The following is a 20,161-nucleotide window of genomic DNA, read 5'->3' on the forward strand; positions in this document are numbered from 1 at the left end:
GGGCTTCGTACAGAGCTGGGGGGGGGGGACACAAAAAAAAGGGGGGGGAGGGTTGGGGGTCACTCAGTTCCCCCCCCCCCCCCGCCAGCCCCATATCTGCAACTGTGACCCCAAAAGCCCCAGGACCCCGTAACACCAGATCCCTACAGCCCCACAACCCCGTAACCACAAACCTCGTAACCCCACATCCTCAAAACCCCATAACCCCAAACCCCATATTCTCATCACCCCATAACCCCAAACCCCATAACCCCATCTCCTCATCGCTCCAAACCCCATAACCCCAAACCCCATATTCTCATCACCCCATAACCCCAAACCCCATAACCCCATATCCTCATCACTCCAAACCCCATAACCCCAAACCCCATAACCCCATCTCCTCACCACGCTATAATCCCATATCCTCATCACCCCATAACCCCATTACTCCAAACCCCATATCCTCATCACCCCATAACCCCATATCCTCATCACCCCATAACCCCATAACTCCAAACCCCATATCCTCATCACCCCATAACCCCATATCCTCATCACCCCATAACCCCGTAACCCCAAACCCCATGATCCCATATTTTCATCAGCCCAAACCCTGTAACTCCATATCCTCATCACCTCGTAACCCCATGACCACGTAATCCTATATTCTCATCACCCCAAACCCCATAACCCCATATCCTCATCACCCCATGCCTCATAACCCCATATTCTCATCACCCCATAACCCCATAACCCCGTATCCTCATCATCCCATAACCCCATAACCCCAAACCCCATAACCCCATATCCTCATCATCCCATAACCCCATAACCCCAAACCCCATAACCCCATATCCTCATCATCCCATAACCCCACAACCTCAAACCCCATAACCCCATATCCTCATCACGCCATAACCCCATAACCCCATATCCTCATCACGCCATAACTCCAAACCCCAAGACCCCACATCCTCATCACCCCAAGCCCCACAACCCCATATTTTCATAATCCCATAACCCCATAACCCCAAACCCCATCTCCTCATCACCCCATAACCCCATATCCTCATCACCCCATGACCCCATAACCCCATACCCTCACCCCCCCATATCCCCTCACCCCCCCATATCCCCTCACCCCATCCCCCCATATCCATATGGCCCCCATCCCCCCATAGCCCCCCCAACCCCCCCATATCCCACCCCCCCCCATATGTCCCCCATCACCCCCCACTCCCCCATAACCCCCCCAACCCCGCCATTCCCCCCCCCCCATTCTCACCGCTCAGGGTCTCACACTGCAGAAACCCCCCCTCGGCCCACAGCCCCACGGACCCCCCCCCCCCATTAATTCTCCCTATATCCCATCCCAACCCCCCATATCCCCCCCATACGCCCCCCCACCCCCCATAACCCCCCATATCCCATCGCAGCCCCCCCACCCCCCCATATCCCACTCCAATCCCCCCTTCCCCCAAACCCCAAGACCCCACCCCATCCATATGCCCCCCCACCCCCCCCATACGCCCCCCACCACCCTATAACCCACCCACACCCCCCCATATCACCCCCATATGCCCCCCACCCCCCCCATATCCCACTCCAATCCCCCCATCCCCCAAACCCCAAGATCCCACCCCATTCATATGCCCCCCCACCCCCCCACCCCCTATATCCCACCCTCACCCCCCCACCCCCCCATATCCCACTCCAATCCCCCATCCCCCAAACCCCAAGACCCCACCCCATTCACATGCCCCCCCCCAAACACCCCCCACCCCCCTATATCCCACCCCCACCTCCCCATATCCCCCCCAATCCCCCCCCTTCCACCCTTTATAACCCCCCCCCCCCCAATTCTCACCCCTCAGGGTATCACACTGCAGCCACCCCCCCCCTCTACCTACAACTCCCCGGACCCCCCTCCCCCATTAATTCCCCCCATATCCCCCCCATATCCCATCCCAACCCCCCCATATCCCCCCATGTGCCCCCCACCCCCCAATATCCCACCCCCAGCCCCCCATATCCCCCCATAACCCCCCCCAACCCCCCCATATCCCCACCAAACGCCCCCCACCCCCCCCATAACCCACCCCCACCCCCCCATATCCCCCCCCCAACACCCCCTATAACCCCCCCCCCTCAATTCTCACCGCTCAGGGTCTCACACTGCAGCCGCCCCCCCCCTGGGCCCGCAGCCCCCCGGACCCCCCCCATGTGCATCCTCAGCCTCTCGGCCCTCATTGCAGGTCGGTACCACGGCCTTCGGGCGGGGGGGGGCCGCAAATCCAACTGGGGTAACCAAAGGCAAAGCTCCGCCCCCGGAACCGCCCACCGGAAGTGCAGGGGCGGAGCCTGCGAAGGGGGCGGGGCCAAGTCAGGGACCGCCCACAAGTGGGAACAAGCCCCGCCCCCAACATCCAGACCACACCCACCGTGCGCAGACCACGCCTATGATCAGACCACGCCCACCACGCACAGACCACGCCTACTGTGATCAGGCCACGCCCACGCCTACTATTGAGCAGACCACGCCCACCATGCGCAGACCACGCCCACCACGCACAGACCACGCCCCCCGCTCTGACCCCGCCCACTGTGCATTGACCACGCCCACTTTAAACACAGCCCCGCCCACTGATTTAGCCCCGCCCTTTCTGTACTGGCCACGCCCACACTGGGTTTCCCGGCTCACCCATTGGCTTCCTCTGCCCACTAAGCCCCGCCCACTTCCACCCACAAGCCTCAACCTCCCCCCATATTGGTTGCATGTCCCTCAATCAGGTTTAAGCCCCACCCCTCTCTAAGCATCAACCGCCAATTAATTAGCCGTATCCTCATTAAGAGCAAACCCAACCTGCAAGCCTGTCAATCATCCTTGGCTCCTCCCCCCACTTGCCCATTAAGCGCTGGCCCCGCCCACCACTGCAGGCCACGCCCACACGGCTCAGGCCCCGCCCACCACCATTGACACACTCGTCCCAAGCCCCGCCCACTTGAAGCCCCGCCCCTCACACAAGCCCCGCCCCTTCCATGTGCAATCCTCCCCCAAAGCCACACCCCCTACTCAAAGCTCCTCCAATCGGCGAGCAGCGTGGCTCGAAGCCCCGCCCACTGCAATCCGCCCCCTCACCTGATTGGTGGGCGTGGCGTGGCGGTGGGCGTGGCCTCGCAGCCGGGAGAGGGCGGGGCCGAGGCGCTCCAGCAGCCCCAGGTCCAACTCGGAGCGCAGCGCCCGCAGCTCCAGGCTCAGCTCCGCCCCGGGGGCGTGGCCCTGAGAAAGGGGCGTGGTCAGAGAGGGGGAGGGGCTTCCGGAGGCCACGCCCACTCAGTATTGAACCCACCTGGTCCGAGGGGGCGGGGCCAAAGCGCAGCTGAAGGCACGGCCGGGGGGGGGTGGATCCGGGCTCTGCCTCGGGGAAGTGAAGGACCTGAAAGGGGCGGGGTTAGCGATGGCCACGCCCACAACAGGCCACGCCCCCTACATTGAAGCCATACCACGCCCCCCCATAGAGCCCTACCCCCATGACCCAGTCTAAGCTCTAAGCCCCACCCTCCACTTTGGCCCCGCCCCCATGCCGGAGCTCCGCCCCCCACTTTGGCCCCGCCCCCATGCCGAAGCCCCGACCTCCACTTTGGCCCCGCCCCTACCCCGAAACCACAGCCCCACCAATGCCAATGACTGCAAGCCCTCTGGAATAGGCCCCACCCCCTTGCCGATGCCCCGCCCACGGAACCGCCTCCCTTATGCAAAAGCCCCGCCCACTACCCATGGCCCTGCCCCCATGCGCAAGCTCCGCCCCTCCTTAGTGACCGTCCCCATGGGGAAGCCCCGCCCCCTCCCATAGCCCCGCCCCCCTCCAGATCCCCACCCACTATCCTTATCCCACCTGCACCATAGCCCCGCCCACCGCCCTTAGCCCCGCCCCCTGTCCCAAGCCCCGCCCCCTTTCCCAATCCCAAATTCAAGTCTAAGCCCCGCCCCTCCTTAATGCCCCGCCCCCATACCGAAGCTCCACGCCTTGTCCTATTCCACCCCCCACGTCGAAGCCACGCCCCCGCCCTTGGCACCGCCCACATGCTCAAGCCCCGCCTCCTTTCCTATTCCCACATCCTTACTGAAGCCCCACCCACCACCGATGGCCCCGCCCTCACCCCCAAGCCCCGCCCCCCGCCCTAATCCCACCGGTGTCCAAGCCCCGCCCACCAGCTTTGGCCCCGCCCCCCTCCCCATCCCACCTGTGTCCAAGCCCCGCCCACCAGCATTGGCCCCGCCCTCTTGCTGAAGCCCCTCCCACTCTTATTCCCGGCTCCCTTCCGAAGCCCCGCCCCCAACCCCTGGCTCCTCCCCCTTGCTGAAGTTCCCCCCTCCCCTATTGGAGAAGCTCCGCCCCCTTCCCTGGCCACACCCCCTCGCATAAGCCCCGCCCCCTGTCCTATTCCCAACCGCATGGCGAAGCCCCGCCCCCGTACCGAAGCCCCGCCCCCGTACCGAAGCCCCGCCCACCTGCAGCCTGTCAGGCTCCGCCCCCTGCAGCGCCTCCAGCACTTCCATGCGGGCGACCGCCAGCGTCCCATGGGCCCCCCCCGCGGCCCCCACCTCCACGTGAGCCTGAGCCCCCCCTGCACACAGCCTGGGGGGGGCGGGAATAAAAAGGTGGGGGGGGGAGGGGCGTGTGAATGGGAGGGGGCAGCAATGGGGGGGGGAAAGGAGAGGGTACCAATGAGGGGGGTTTGAAGGGGGGGGGGGGGTTAAAGTGGGGGGGTAACAAGGGGGGGCACAAAGAGGGGGGGGCACAAAGGGGGGGGGAAGGTGGGGGTATGTGAATGGGAGGGGGGAGAAATGGGGGGGTACAAAGCCGGGGGGGGGAAGGGGGGGCTCAAAGTGGTGGGGGCAACAATGGGGGGGGGCACAAAAAGGGGGCGAAATGATAAGGGGGGGTGAGAAAGTGGGGGGGGGGATCAAAATAGGGGGGTACAAAGGGGGGAGGAGACACAAATGGGGGGGGTACACCAAGGGGGGGGGCAACAAGGAGGGGGAGAACTCACTAAGGGGGTGGGGGGGGCAGCAATGGGGGGGGGGGAATAAAGAGGGAGAGGGAATAAAGGGGGGGCATAAAAGGGGAGGGGGGGGGCAGAACATAAAGCAAAGGGGGGGCGACACAAAGGGGGTGGGGGGGTTGGATGTTAAGGGGGGGGGCAACAAGGGGCACAATAAGGGGGTGAGGGGGGGGGTGAGGGGGGGGAAACAAAGTTGGGGGGGGGGAAACAAAGGGGGGGGGACACAAAGGGGGGGGGCTCCAAAAGGGCGGGGGGGGCACAAAGGGGGGTGGGAACACAAAGTGGGGGGAAAGGGGAACACAGTAAGAGGGTGGGGGGGGCACCAAAGTTGTGGGGGGGCACAAGGGTGACACTCCCAAATGGGGGGGGTCACTAAAAGAGGGGGGGGGCACAAAGGGGGGGGGTGGGAGCACAAGGAGGGGGGAACAGAAAAGGGGGGGGGGGTGCAATAAGGGTGTAGGGGGGGGACACCAAAGTTGGGGGGGGGGACACAAAAGGGGGGGGGCACAAAGGTGGGGGAGGGCACCAAGGGGGGGTGGGACACAAGGGGGGGGCGGGGGGGGGCACAAAGTCGAGTGGGAGACACAATAAGGAGTGGGGAGGGGGCACCAAAGTTGAGGGGGGGGGGGGCACAAAGGGGGGGGGGGGGCACCAAAGGGGGGAGGGGGGCACAAAGCGGGGGTGGGGGTCACCAAAAGGGGGGGGGGGGCGTACCAAGGTGGGGGGGCACAAAGAGTGGGGGGGGAGCACAAGGAGAGGGGAGCAGAAAAGGGGGGGGGATGCAATAAGGGTGTAGGGGGGGGGGGGGCACAAAAGGGGGGGGGGCCCACAAAGGTGGGGGAGGGCACCAAGGGGGGGGGTGGGACACAAGGGGGGGCAGGGGGGGGGGCACAAAGTCGAATAAGGAGTGGGGAGGGGGACACCAAAGTTGAGGGGGGGGGGAACAAAAGGGGGGGGGACCAAAGGGGGGGCAGGGGGGGGGCACAAAGTCGAATAAGGAGTGGGGAGGGGGACACCAAAGTTGAGGGGGGGGGGGCACAAAGGGGGGGGGGGACCAAAGGGGGGAGGGGGGCACAAAGCGGGGCTGGGGGGGGGTAACCAAAAGGGGGGGGGGGGCACCAAGGTGGGGGGGGGGCAGAAAGGGTGGAAGGAGGAGGAGTCGCCCCCCCCCCCAAATACCTGAGGTGGGGGTGGGGCAGAGCGAGCTGCCAGTCAGGCGGGGGGGGGGCTCCGCTCCCTTCCCCCCCCCCCAGGCCGATGTGGGCGAAGAAACGTTGAGCCATGGCGGGGGGGGGCGGCGGGGGGGGGCCCTCGTGGGGCAGAGCTGCCGTCAGCGTCCCCAACGTCAACCGAAGTCGTGCCCCCCCCCGCCAGGGGGGGCCCCGTCCTGGGTGGGGGGGGGGGGGGGCCAGGGTCAAATGGGGTTTTTTGTTGCTGGGGGGGGGGGCTGACATAAAAAACTCCCCTCCTCCCCCCCCTTCCCCCCCCCCACTGAAAATCTTTCCTTTCTCTGTACTCACCGGGGGGGGCAGAGCTGTGCGGAGGGGGGGGGCGGTGCTTAGGGCTGTCCTGAAAGGAGGGGGGGGGGGGGGGAGGGGGGGGTCACTAAAATATCCCCCCCCCGCCCCCCCCCCCAAAATATCACCCTCATATATTCCCCAATTTGGGACACCGCCCCCCCCCCGCCCAAAATTTCACCCCCCAAATATCCCCCCCCCACCAAATATCTCCCCCCCAACGCCCCCCCTTCCACATTTGTGACCCCCCCCCCAAAAAAACCCCTCCCCAATATGCTGTCATCCCCGTACCCCCCCCAATTTTGAACCCCCCAAATGCGCCCCCCCCCCTCCAACTTTGGGTCCCCAATGTCCCCCCCCCTCCCATTTAGGACCCCCAAATGCCCCCCCCCCCCATTTTGGGCCCCACCTCCAATGCCCCCCCCCCCCCGCATTTAGGACCCCTAAATGCCCCCCCCCCACCCAATTTGGGACCCTCTCCCCAATTAGGACCCCCCCCCCCCCCCATTTAGGACCCCCTCCCCCAATTACCCCCCAGCACTCACCCCAGGACTGGGGGGGCTGTTTTCTCTGGGGGGGGCCACGCTGTCCCCCCCAATGGACCCCGTCATGGAGTAGAACATCTCTGGGGGGGGGGGGGATGATGACATGAGACCCCCCCCCCAAAATAATACCCCATATAGCCCCCAACCCCCCAATTACCCCACAACCCCCCCCCCCACATAACCCCCCCATATCCCCCCCCCCAGACCCTTCAAGCCCCCCAAAATTACCCTTAACCCCCCCCAGACTCCCCCCCCCCAAACTCCCATCAAATCGCCCCCCCCCCAACCACCCCTAAATGCCCCCCATGTCCCCCCCCAGACCCCCTCAAATTGCCCCCCCATTCCCCATACCCCCCCAACTCCCCCTAAATGCCCCCCAAACCCCCCCATTTACCCCCCCAAACCCCTTCAACCCCCCCAGATCCCCCACCAATTGCCCCCCAGCCCCCCCCTTTCCCCCCAACCCCCCCATGTGCCCCCCCCAGACCCCCCCTAAACCCCCTCAAATTGCCCCCCACACCCCCCAACCTCCCCCAAATTGCCCCCATACACCCCCAACTCCCCCTAAATGCCCCCCAGACCCCCCCAAACCCCCCCATTTGCCCCCCAACCCGCCAAATTGCCCCCAGACCCCCCCAACCCCCCTCAAATTGCCCCCCCATTCCCCATACCACCCCCAACTCCCCCTAAATGCCCCCCAAACCCCCCCTAAACCCCCCCATTTGCCCCCCAACCCCCCCATTTGCCCCCCCACACCCCCCAAACCCCCCTCAAATTGCCCCCCCATTCCCCACACCCCCCCAACTTCCCCTAAATGCCCCCCAAACCCCCCCATTTACCCCCCCAAACTCCTCAACCCCCCCAGATCCCCCTCCAACTGCCCCCCAGCCCCCCCATTTCCCCCCCAAATTGCCCCCATTTACCCCCCGCACCCCCCGCACCCCCCTCAAATTGCCCCCCCATTCCCCATACGCCCCCAACTCCCCCTAAATGCCCCCCAAACCCCCCCATTTACCCCCCTAAACCCCTTCAACTCCCCCAAATCCCCCACCAATTGCCCCCCAGCCCCCCCATTTCCCCCCAACCCCCCCAAATCACCCCCAGACCCCCCCAACCCCCCTCAAATTGCCCCCCACACCCCCCAACCTCCCCCAAATTGCCCCCATACACCCCCAACTCCCCCTAAATGCCCCCCAGACCCCCCCTAAACCCCCCCATTTGCCCCCCAACCCCCCAAATTGCCCCCAGACCCCCCCAACCCCCCTCAAATTGCCCCCCCATTCCCCATACCACCCCCAACTCCCCCTAAATGCCCCCCAAACCCCCCCTAAACCCCCCCATTTGCCCCCCAACCCCCCCATTTGCCCCCCCACACCCCCCAAACCCCCCTCAAATTGCCCCCCCATTCCCCAAACCCCCCCAACTTCCCCTAAATGCCCCCCAAACCCCCCTCCAACTGCCCCCCCCATTCCCCATTTCCCCCCAACCCCCATTTGCCCCCCCCGCACCCCTGAAACCCCCCTCAAATTGCCCCCCCATTCCCCATACCCCCCAACTCCCCCTAAATGCCCCCCAACCCCCCTCATTTACCCCCCCAAACCCCTTCAACCCCCCCACATCCCTCTCCAATTGCCCCCCAGCCCCCCCCATTTCCCCCCAACCCCCCCATTTGCCCCCCCAAACCCCCCTCAAATTGCCCCCCCATTCCCCATACCCCCCCAACTCCCTCTAAATGCCCCCCAAACCCCCCCATTTACCCCCGTAAACCCCTTCAACCCCCCCCAGATCCCCCACCAATTGCCCCCCAGCCCCCCCATTTCCCCCCAACCCCCCCAAATCACCCCCAGACCCCCCCAACCCCTCTCAAATTGCCCCCCCACCCCCCAACCTCCCCCAAATTGCCCCCATACACCCCCAACTCCCCCTAAATGCCCCCCAGACCCCCCCAAACCCCCCCATTTGCCCCCCAACCCCCCAAATTGCCCCCAGACCCCCCAAACCCCCCCTCAAATTGCCCCCCCATTCCCCATACCCCCCCAACTCCCCCTAAATGCCCCCCAACCCCCCCATTTACCCCCCCAAACTCCTCAACCCCCCCAGATCCCCCTCCAACTGCCCCCCAGCCCCCCCATTTCCCCCCCAAATTGCCCCCATTTGCCCCCCCGCACCCCCCAAACCCCCCTCAAATTGACCCCCCATTCCCCATACGCCCCCAACTCCCCCTAAATGCCCCCCAGCCCCCCCCATTTCCCCCCAAGCCCCCCCATTTGCCCCCCCCGCACCCCCTCAAATTGCCCCCCCATTCCCCTTCCCCCCCCCAACTCCCCCTAAATGCCCCCCAACCCCCCCCATTTACCCCCCAGCCCCCACCAAAACCCCCTCAAATTGCCCCCCCCCCCCAGCCCCCAATTCCCCCCCCCCCTTCTCCCCCTAAATGCCCCCCCAAGCTCCCCCCCCATTTGCCCCCCCCCCCAGCTCTCACCTTCAGCCCCAGGGGGGGGTCCTTGCGGGGGGGGCTCCCTCAATTGCCGGCTCAGCTCCCTCTCAATCAGCTCCAAATCTTGGGGGCCCATTGGGCGGTTTTGCCCCCCCTGGGGGGGGTCAGGCTCTGCAGGATTCACCATCACTGAGCACCTCCCCCCACCCCACCCCCCCCCCCAAAAAAAATCCATGGGTTCACCCCCCCAAAACCACCCAAATTGCCCCCCCACCTTGGTGCCCCCCCTATCCTGAGATCCTCCTCCATTTACCCCCCCCCCAACACCATCACTGCCCCCCCAGCCCCCCCACAACCCTTCAAATGCCCCCCCAGACCCCCCCCATATGCCCTATACCCCCCCATGTGCCCCCCCCCCCACCCCCAATCTCCACTCCTTCCTCCCCATATATTCTCTAATCCCCCCAAACGCCCCCCCCCAAATGCCCCCCCATGTGCCCCCCCAGCCCCTCTAATGCCCCCCCACCCCCCCATATACCCCCTAATCCCCCCCTCCAAATGCCCCCCCATATGCCCCATATCCCCCCATGCCCCCCCCCGACTCTCAATCTCCCCCCAGCCCCCCCACAACCCCTCAAATGCCCCCCCAGACCCCCCCCATATGCCCTATACCCCCCCATGTGCCCCCCCACCCCCAATCTCCACTCCTTCCTCCCCATATATTCTCTAATCCCCCCAAACGCCCCCCCCCAAAACACCCCCCTCAAACGCCCCCCCATATGCCTCCCCAGACCCCCCCAGCCCCTCAATTGCCCCCCCCACCCCCATAGCCCCTCAATTGCCCCCAGATCCCCCAAGCCCCCCCATACACCCCCTAATCCCCCCCCAAATGCTCCTCCACCCCATATATGCCCCATAGCCCCCCCATGTGCCCCCCCAGCCCCTCTAATGCCCCCCACCCCCCCATACACCCCCTAATCCCCCCCTCCAAACGCCCCCCCACCCCCCATATGCCCCATATCCCCCCATGCCCCCCCCCAGACTCTCAATCTCCCCCCAGCCCCCCCACAACCCCTCAAATGCCCCTCAGACCCCCACCCAAATGCCCCCCCCAGCCACCCCATACCCTCCAGCCCCCCAAATGCCCCCCCCAGACCCCCCAGTGACCCATAGCTCCTCAATCAGCCCTCCCAGCCCCCCCATATACCCCCCAAATGTCCCAACTCCTCAGACCCCCCGAAACCCCCCCAATCCCTCAAACAACCCCTCAGACCCCCCCCAAATACCCCATACCCCCCAATTCCCCCCCAGCCCCCCAAATGCCCCCCAACCTCTCAAACACCCCCTCAGACCCCCCCAAATACCCCATACCCCCCCAATTCCCACCCCAGCCCCCCCAAATGCCCCCCGACCCCCTAAACACCCCCTTAACCCCCCCAGATTCCCCATAGCCCCCCAACTCCCCCCCAGATTCCTCATAGCCCCTCTAATGCCCCCCCCGATCCCCCCCAACCCCTCAAGCCCCCCCAAACCCCCCCCCAAATAACCCATAGCCCCCTCAATTCCCACCCCAGCCCCCCCAAATGCCCCCCAACCCCTCAAACACCCCCTCAGACCCCCCCCAAATACCCCATACCCCCCCAATTCCCACCCCAGCCCCCCCAAATGCCCCCCGACCCCCTAAACACCCCCTCAACCCCCCCAGATTCCCCATAGCCCCCCAACTCTCCCCCAGATTCCTCAGAGCCCCTCTAATGCCCCCCCCAGATCCCCCCCAACCCCTCATGCCCCCCCAAACCTCCCCCAAATACCCCATACCCCCCCAATTCCCCCCCAGCCCCCCCATGCCCCCCCACCCCTCAAACACCCCCTCAGACCCCCCCCAAATACCCCATACCCCCCCAATTCCCCCCAGCCCCCCCATCCCCCCCAACCCCTCAAACACCCCCTCTGACCCCCCCCAAATACCCCATACCCCCCCAATTCCCACCCCAGCCCCCCCAAATGCTCCCTGACCCCCTAAACACCCCCTCAACCCCCCCTGATTCCCCATAGCCCCCCCAACTCCCCCCCAGATTCCTCATAGCCCCTCTAATGCCCCCCCCAGATCCCCCCCAACCCCTCAAGTCCCCCCAAACCCCCCCCCAAATAACCCATAGCCCCTCAATTCCCACCCCAGCCCCCCCAAATGCCCCCCAACCCCTCAAGCCCCCCCAAACCCCCCCCCAAATAACCCATAGCCCTCTCAATTCCCACCCCAGCCCCCCTCAAATACCCCCCAACCCCTTAACCCCCCCAATCCCCCCCCCCAAATACCCCATAGCCCCCCCCCATGCTCCCCCCCCCCACTCACCGTGGGCTCCCAGCGCCCCCAGCAGCCCCCGCAGGACCCCCAACAGGGGGGGGGGCAGCAGCAGATGCAGGGCCCCCACCGTCCCCTCCAGCTCCACCTGCGGTTGACGCCTCATCAGCACCCATGGGTGCCCCCCCTCCCCCCCAGCACCCCATAGGAGCCCCCCCCAGCACCCATAGGAATCTCCTCCAGCCCCCCAAAGTCCCCACACCCCATAAAACCCCCCCCAGTTCCCAAAAGACCCCCAGCACCCATAAGAGCCTCCCCAGCCCCATAAATGCCCCCCCTCCCTGGCCCCCAAAAGCCCCCCCAGCACCCATAGGAGCACCCCCAGCCTCATAGCAGCCCCCCCAGCCCCATAGGAGCTCCTGCAGCCCCATAAAAGCCCCCCCCAGCCCCCAAAAGCCCCCAAGCAAGCACAGAAGCCCCCCCAGCCCCATAAACCCCCCCCCCCAACCCCATACAGTCCCCCCCAGCACCCATAGGAGCACCAAAGCATTCCATAGGAACACCCCAGCACCCATAGGAGCCCCCCAACCCCATAAACCCCCCCCCCAGCCCCATAGGAGCTCCTGCACCCCCATAAAAGTCCCTCCCCCAGCCCCCAAAAGCCCCCAAGCACTCATAGAAGCCCCCCCAGCCCCATAAACCCCCCCCCAACCCTATACAGTCCCCCCCCAGCACCCATAGGACCACCAAAGCATTCCATAGGAACACCCCAGCACCCATAGGAGCCCCCCCAACCCCATAAAGCCCCCCCAGCCCCATAGGAGCCCCTGCACCCCCAGAAAAGCCCCCCCCAGCCCCCCAAAGCCCCCAAGCACTCATAGAAGCCCCCCCAGCCCCATAAACCCCCCCCCCCAGCTCCATACGGTCCCCCCCAGCACCCATAGGAGCCACCCCCCCCAGCTCCCAAAACCCCATAGGAGTCCCCCCAGCCCCATAAAAGCCCCCCCCAGCCCCCCAAAGCCCCCAAGCACTCATAGAAGCCCCCCCAGCCCCATAAACCCCCCCCCCCAGCTCCATACAGTCCCCCCCAGCACCCATAGGAGCACCAAAGCATTCCATAGGAACACCCCAGCACCCATAGGAGCCCCCCCAACCCCATAAACCCCCCCCAGCCCCATAGGAGCCCCTGCACCCCCATAAAAGCCCCCCCCAGCCCCCAAAAGCCCCCAAGCACTCATAGAAGCCCCCCCAGCCCCATAACCCCCCCCCCCAGCTCCATAGGGTCCCCCCCAGCACCCATAGGAGCCCCCCCCCCAGCCCCCAAAACCCCATAGGAGCCCCCCCAGCCCCATAAAAGCCCCCCCCCCCCACCTTGGGTCCTGGCAGGGCCGCGTTCTGCTTCAGGCGCAGCGCGAGGTCGGAGGGGCCGGGACTGAAACCCACCTGAACCAAAGGGCCCTGGGGGGGCACAGAATGGGGGCATTGGGGTCTCTATAGGGTCAACGGGGTCCCTATGGGGTCAACGGGGTCTCTATGGGGTCAATAAGATCCCTATATGGACAATAAGGCCTCTACGGCAGTATTGGGAGCTCTATGGGATCAACGAGATCTCTATGGGGTCAGTGGGGTCTCTAGGGTTCAATGGGGTCTCTATGGGGTCAATGGGGTCTCAAACGAGTCCCTATAGGGTCAATAGGGTCCCTGTAGGGACAACGAAGCCTCTATGGCGGCACTGGGGATCAATAACATCTCTATGGGATCAGTGGGGTCCCAGTGGGTCAATGGGGTTCCTATGGGGTCAATGGGGTTCCTATGGGGACATCAGGGTCTCAAAAATGTTCCTAGGGAGTCAATGGGGTCCCTATAGGGACAAAGAAGCTTGCATGGGGGCATTGGGGCCTCTATGGGATCAACGGGATCTCTTTGGGGTCAGTGGGGTCCCAATGGGTCAATGGGGTCTCTACGGAGACATCAGGGTCTCAAAAAAGTTCCTACGGGGTCAACAGGGTCTTTGTAGGGACAATGAAGCATTGGGGGCTCTGTGGGATCAATGACATCTCTACGGGGTCAGTGGGGTCCCAATAGGTCAATGGGGTTCCTATAGGGACATCAGGGTCTCAAAAGCGTTCCTAGGGGGTCAATGGGGTCCCTATAGGGACAATGAAGCCTGCATGGGGGCACTGGGGGCTCTGTGGGATCAACGGGATCTCTATGGGGTCAGTGGGGTCCCAGTGGGTCAATGGGGTTCCTATAGGGACATCAGGGTCTCAAAAGCGTTCCTAGGGGGTCAATGGGGTCCCTGTAGGGACAATGAAGCCTGCATGGAGGCACTGGGGGCTCTGTGGGATCAATGAGATCTCTATGGGGTCAGTGGGGTCCCAATGGGTCAATGGGGTTCCTATGGAGTCAATGGGGTCCCTATGGGGACATCAGGGTCTCAAAAACGTCCCTATGGAGTCAATGGGGTCCCTATATGGACGACGAAGCCTCTACGAGAACATTGGGAGCTCTATGGGATCAACAAGATTTCTATGGGGTCACTGGGGTCCCTATGGGGTCACTGGGGTCCCTATGGGGTCAGCGCAGGCCATACAGAGTCAACGTAGATCCTATACAGATCAGTAGGATGCCAATGCAGTCCCAATGGGGTCAGTGGGGTCTCTATAGGGTGAATGAGTTCCCTATGGGGTCAGTGCAGTCCCAACGGGTCAATGGGGTCCTACTGGGATCAGTAGGGTCTCTATGGGGTCAATGGGGTTCCTATGGGTCAGTGGCGTCTCTATGGAATCAACAGGGTCCATATGGGTCAATGGGTTCTCTATGGGTCAATGGAGTCCCAATGGGACCTCTATAGGATCAGTGGGGTCTCTATGGGGTCAACGAGCTCCCTACAGGGTCAGAAGGGTCCCAATGGGTCAATGGGATCCCAATGGATCAGTGCGGTCCCTATGGGGTCAGTGGGGTCTCTATGGCGTCCATGGGGTTCCAATGGGGTCAGTGGGGCCCCTATAGGGTCAACAGGGTCCCAATGGGTCCAAGGGGTCCCTATGGGATCCCAATGGGTCAATAGGGTCCCAATGGGTCAAAGGGGTCCCTATGGGGTCAGCAGGGTCCCAAGGGGTTAAAGGGGTCCCAATGGGGTCCCAATGGGTCAATAGGGTCCCTATGGGGTCAGCGGGGTCCCAATGGGTCAATAGGGTCCCTATGGGGTCAGTGGGGTCCCAGTGGGGTCAGTGGGGCCCCAATAGGTCCAAGGGGTTCCTATAGGGTCCCAGTAGGTCAATAGGTTCCTTATGGGGTCAGTGGGGTCCTAATGGGTCAAAGGAGTCCCTATGGGGTCCCAATGGGTCAATAGGGTCCCTATGGGGTCAGTGGGGTCCCAGTGGGTCAACAGGGTTCCTATGGGGTCAGTGGCGTCTCCATGAAATCAATATGGTCCCGATAAAGCAATGTAATCTTTATGAGGTCAATCCAGTCCCTACGGGGTCAGTGGGGTTCCTACGGGGTCAATAGGGTCCTAATGGGTCAGTGGGGCTCCTATGCGGTCTCTAGGGGTCAGTGGGGTTCCTATGGGGTCAATAGGGTCCTAACGGGTCAATGGGGCTCCTATGGGGTCCCAATGGGGTCAGTGGGGTTCCTATGGGGTCGATGGGGTCAATAGGGTCCTAACGGGTCAATGGGGTTCCTATGGGGTCTCTATGCGGTCAGTGGGGTCTCTACTGCATCCATGGGATTCCAATGGGGTCAATAGGGTCCTAATGGCTCAATGGGGTTCCTATGGGGTCTCTATGGGGTCAGTGGGGTCTCTACTGCATCCATGGGGTTCCAATGGGGTCAATAGGGTCCTAACGGGTCAATGGGGTTCCTATGGGGTCTCTGGGGGTCAGTGGGGTCTCTACTGCATCCATGGGGTTCCAATGGGGTCAATAGGGTCCTAACGGGTCAATGGGGTTCCTATGGGGTCTCTGGGGGTCAGTGGGGTCTCTACTGCATCCATGGGGTTCCTATGGGGTCAGTGGGGTCCCTATGAGATTGATAGGGTCCTAACGGGTCAATGGGGCTCCTATGGGGTCTCTGGGGGTCAGTGGGGTCTCTACCGCATCCATGGGGTTCCAATGGGGTCAATAGGGTCCTAAGGAATCAATGGGGTTCCTATGGGGTCTCTATGGGGTCAGTGGGGTCTCTACTGCATCCATGGGGTTCCAATGGGGTCAGTGAGGTCCCTATGAGATTGATAGGGTCCTAAGGAATCAATGGGGTTCCTATGGGGTCTCTGGGGGTCAGTGGGGTCTCTACTGCATCCATGGGGTTCCAATGGGGTCAATAGGGTCCTAATGGGTCAATAGGGCTCCTATGGGGTCTCTGGGGGTCAGTGGGGTCTCTACCGCATCCATGGGGTTCCAATGGGGTCAATAGGGTCCTAAGGAATCAATGGGGTTCCTATGGGGTCTCTGGGGGTCAGTGGGGTCTCTACTGCATCCATGGGGTTCCTATGGGGTCAGTGGGGTCCCTATGAGATTAATAGGGTCCTAACGGGTCAATGGGGTTCCTATGGGGTCTCTATGGGGTCAGTGGGGTCTCTACTGCATCCATGGGGTTCCTATGGGGTCAATAGGGTCCTAATGGGTCAATAGGGCTCCTATGGGGTCTCTGGGGGTCAGTGGGGTCTCTACCGCATCCATGGGGTTCCAATGGGGTCAATAGGGTCCTAAGGAATCAATGGGGTTCCTATGGGGTCTCTGGGGGTCAGTGGGGTCTCTACTGCATCCATGGGGTTCCAATGGGGTCAATAGGGTCCTAATGGGTCAATAGGGCTCCTATGGGGTCTCTGGGGGTCAGTGGGGTCTCTACCGCATCCATGGGGTTCCAATGGGGTCAATAGGGTCCTAAGGAATCAATGGGGTTCCTATGGGGTCTCTGGGGGTCAGTGGGGTCTCTACTGCATCCATGGGGTTCCTATGGGGTCAGTGGGGTCCCTATGAGATTAATAGGGTCCTAACGGGTCAATGGGGTTCCTATGGGGTCTCTATGGGGTCAGTGGGGTCTCTACTGCATCCATGGGGTTCCTATGGGGTCAATAGGGTCCTAATGGGTCAATAGGGCTCCTATGGGGTCTCTGGGGGTCAGTGGGGTCTCTACCGCATCCATGGGGTTCCAATGGGGTCAATAGGGTCCTAAGGAATCAATGGGGTTCCTATGGGGTCTCTGGGGGTCAGTGGGGTCTCTACTGCATCCATGGGGTTCCAATGGGGTCAATAGGGTCCTAATGGGTCAATAGGGCTCCTATGGGGTCTCTGGGGGTCAGTGGGGTCTCTACCGCATCCATGGGGTTCCAATGGGGTCAATAGGGTCCTAAGGAATCAATGGGGTTCCTATGGGGTCTCTGGGGGTCAGTGGGGTCTCTACTGCATCCATGGGGTTCCTATGGGGTCAGTGGGGTCCCTATGAGATTAATAGGGTCCTAACGGGTCAATGGGGTTCCTATGGGGTCTCTATGGGGTCAGTGGGGTCTCTACTGCATCCATGGGGTTCCTATGGGGTCAATAGGGTCCTAATGGGTCAATAGGGCTCCTATGGGGTCTCTATGGGGTCAGTGGGGTCTCTACTGCATCCATGCGTTCCAATGGGGTCAATAGGGCCCTAATGGGTCAATGGGGCTCCCATGGGGTCTCTATGGGGTCGCTGGGGTCCCCGTGACACACCGGGGGGGCGCAGTGGGGCAGCTCCTGGCAGTAGAGCCTCACGCTCCCGAGTCGCAGCCGCTTCCGCAGCACCGGGGGGGGGCCGGCGCCCACCCCCCCCTCATCCTCGTACTGCAGCCTGGGGGGGGGGGAACCACGGTGTGACCCCAATGCCCAACTGTCCCCCCCACCCCCACCCACCCCACACATCTTCACACGAGCCCATCACACCCCCATGACCCCATACAGTCCACCCCATTACCTCCAACTTCTGCCAGCGTCCCCAAGGTGACCCCAATGTCCCCAATGACCCCAATGTCCCCATACAGACCCCACTGTCCCCCACGGGACCCCAATGGGACCCCAATGTCCCCACACAGACTCCACTGTCCCCCATGAAACACCAATGACCCCACTGTTCCCATACAGACTCTGTTGTCCCCCATGAGACCCCAATGACCCCAATGTGACCCCAATGTTCCCACACAAACTCCACTGTCCCTCATGGGACCTCAACGACCCCAATGTGACCCTAATGTCCCCCATTCCCCCATTGACCCCACTGCCCCCTATTCCCCCACTGACCCCCATTCCCCTATTACCCCCCATTGACTCCCATGATCCCATTGGCCCCCATTCCCAGCTTTGACCCCATTCTCCCCATTGACCCCATTGACCCCACTGCCCCCCATTTCCCCATTGACCCCCATTGACCCCTTTCCCCCCACTGACCCCCATTGACCCCCATTCCCCCATTAACCTCCCTTCCCCCCATTGACCCCCATTCCCCCATTGACCCCCATGCCCCCCACTGACCCCCATTGACCCCCATCCCCCCACTGACCCCCCTCCCCCCATTGACCCCCATTCCCCCATTGACCCATTGACCCCCATTCCCCCCACTGACCCCATTGCCCCCATCCCCCCCATGACCCCCCTCCCCCCATTGACCCCCATTCCCCCCACTGACCCCATTCCCCTCTTTCCCCCATTGACCCCCATTCTCCCCATGCCCCCATTGACCCCACTGCCCCCCATTTCCCCATTGACCCCATTGACCCCCATTCCCCCATTAACCTCCCTTACCCCTGTTCCCCCATTGACCCCCATCCCCCCACTGACCCCCCTCCCCCCATTGACCCCCCTTCCCCCCCCCCCCCGCTCTCCCACCTCTCCATCCTGATCTCCAGCGCAGCCCCCGCCCTGCCCCCCTCTGGCAGCTGCTCCAATCTCAGCACCGCGTCCTCCAGCGTCACACGCAGCTGCCGCAGCACTGGGGGGGAGGGCAGGGGGGTCACATGGTGGGGGTCACATCATGTGGGTGGGTCACGTGGTGTTTGTGGAGGGCAGGGGGTCACATGGTGGGGGGGACACATGATGTGGGTGGGTCACGTGGTGTTTGTGGAGGGCGAGGGGGTCACATGGTGGGGGTCACATGATGTGGGTGGGTCACGTGGTGTTTGTGGAGGGCAGGGGGTCACATGGTGGGGGGTCACATGATGTGGGTGGGTCACGTGGTGTTTGTGGAGGGCAGGGGGTCACATGGTGGGGGTCACATGATGTGGGTGGGTCACGTGGTGTATGTGGAGGGCGGGGGGCGTCACATGGTGAGGGGTCACATGTTTTTTGGGGGGGGTCACGTGGTTTGAGGGTGTCGTGGTGGGGGAGGTCAGACGGTGTGGGGGGGGTTACAAGTTGGGGGGTCACGTGATACGGGGTCACGTGATACGGGGGGTCACGTGATATGGGGGTCACATGGAGTCATGATTTTTGGGGATCACATGTTTTTTGGGGGGTCACGTGGTGGGGGTCACGTGACTTGATGGAGTCATGTGGTGGGGGTGGTCACGTGGTGGGGAGTCACATGATTTGGGGGGGTCACGTAGGGGGGTCACTTGCTATGTGGGGGTCACGTGGTTGAGGGGGTGTTCACACAGTTGGGGGGGGGGTCACGTGATTTGGGGGGGGGTCTCATGGTATGGGGGGGTGTCGGTACCCCCAAACCTCATCACATCTCCCCCCCGGGACCCCCCCCCTTCCCCCCCTCCCCCTTACCGGTATCAATGGTGAGCGCCAGCGCCTCCAAGCCCTCCAGGGGGGGCGGCTCTGGGGGGGGCTCCCCGGTGGTCTCTGGGGTGACGTCAGGGGGGGGGTCGGAGCCTGCAGCCCCCGGTTGGCCTGGGAGGATATGGGGACAGATTGGAGGCATTGGGGGGGTCATGGGGGGAGGGGGGGGCATGGGGACAGCTTGGGGACATGGAGGAGTGGGGGGGGAACATGGGGGGGGGGATGTGGGGACAGCTTGGAGACGTAGAGAGGTGGGGGGGATATGGTGACACTTTGGGGACGTGGGGGGGTTTGGGGGGCACGTGGGGAGGTTTGGGGGGGATATGGGGGCACTTTTGGGACATGGGGGTGTGGGGCAGGGGGACACGGGGGTATGGGGACAGCTTGGGGACGTGGAGAGGTGGGGGGGATATGGTGACACTTTGGGGTCGTGGGGGGGTTTTGGGGGGACATGGGGGCACTTCTGGGACATGGGGGTGTGGGGCAGGGGGACATGGGGGGTATGGGGACAGCTTGGGGACATGGGGCGGATATGGTGACACTTTGGGGACATGGGGGGGGGT

The sequence above is a fragment of the Phasianus colchicus genome, chromosome 37, assembly GCF_987193195.1.
Source record: "Phasianus colchicus chromosome 37, bPhaCol1.hap1.1, whole genome shotgun sequence".
NCBI lineage: Eukaryota > Metazoa > Chordata > Aves > Galliformes > Phasianidae > Phasianus > Phasianus colchicus.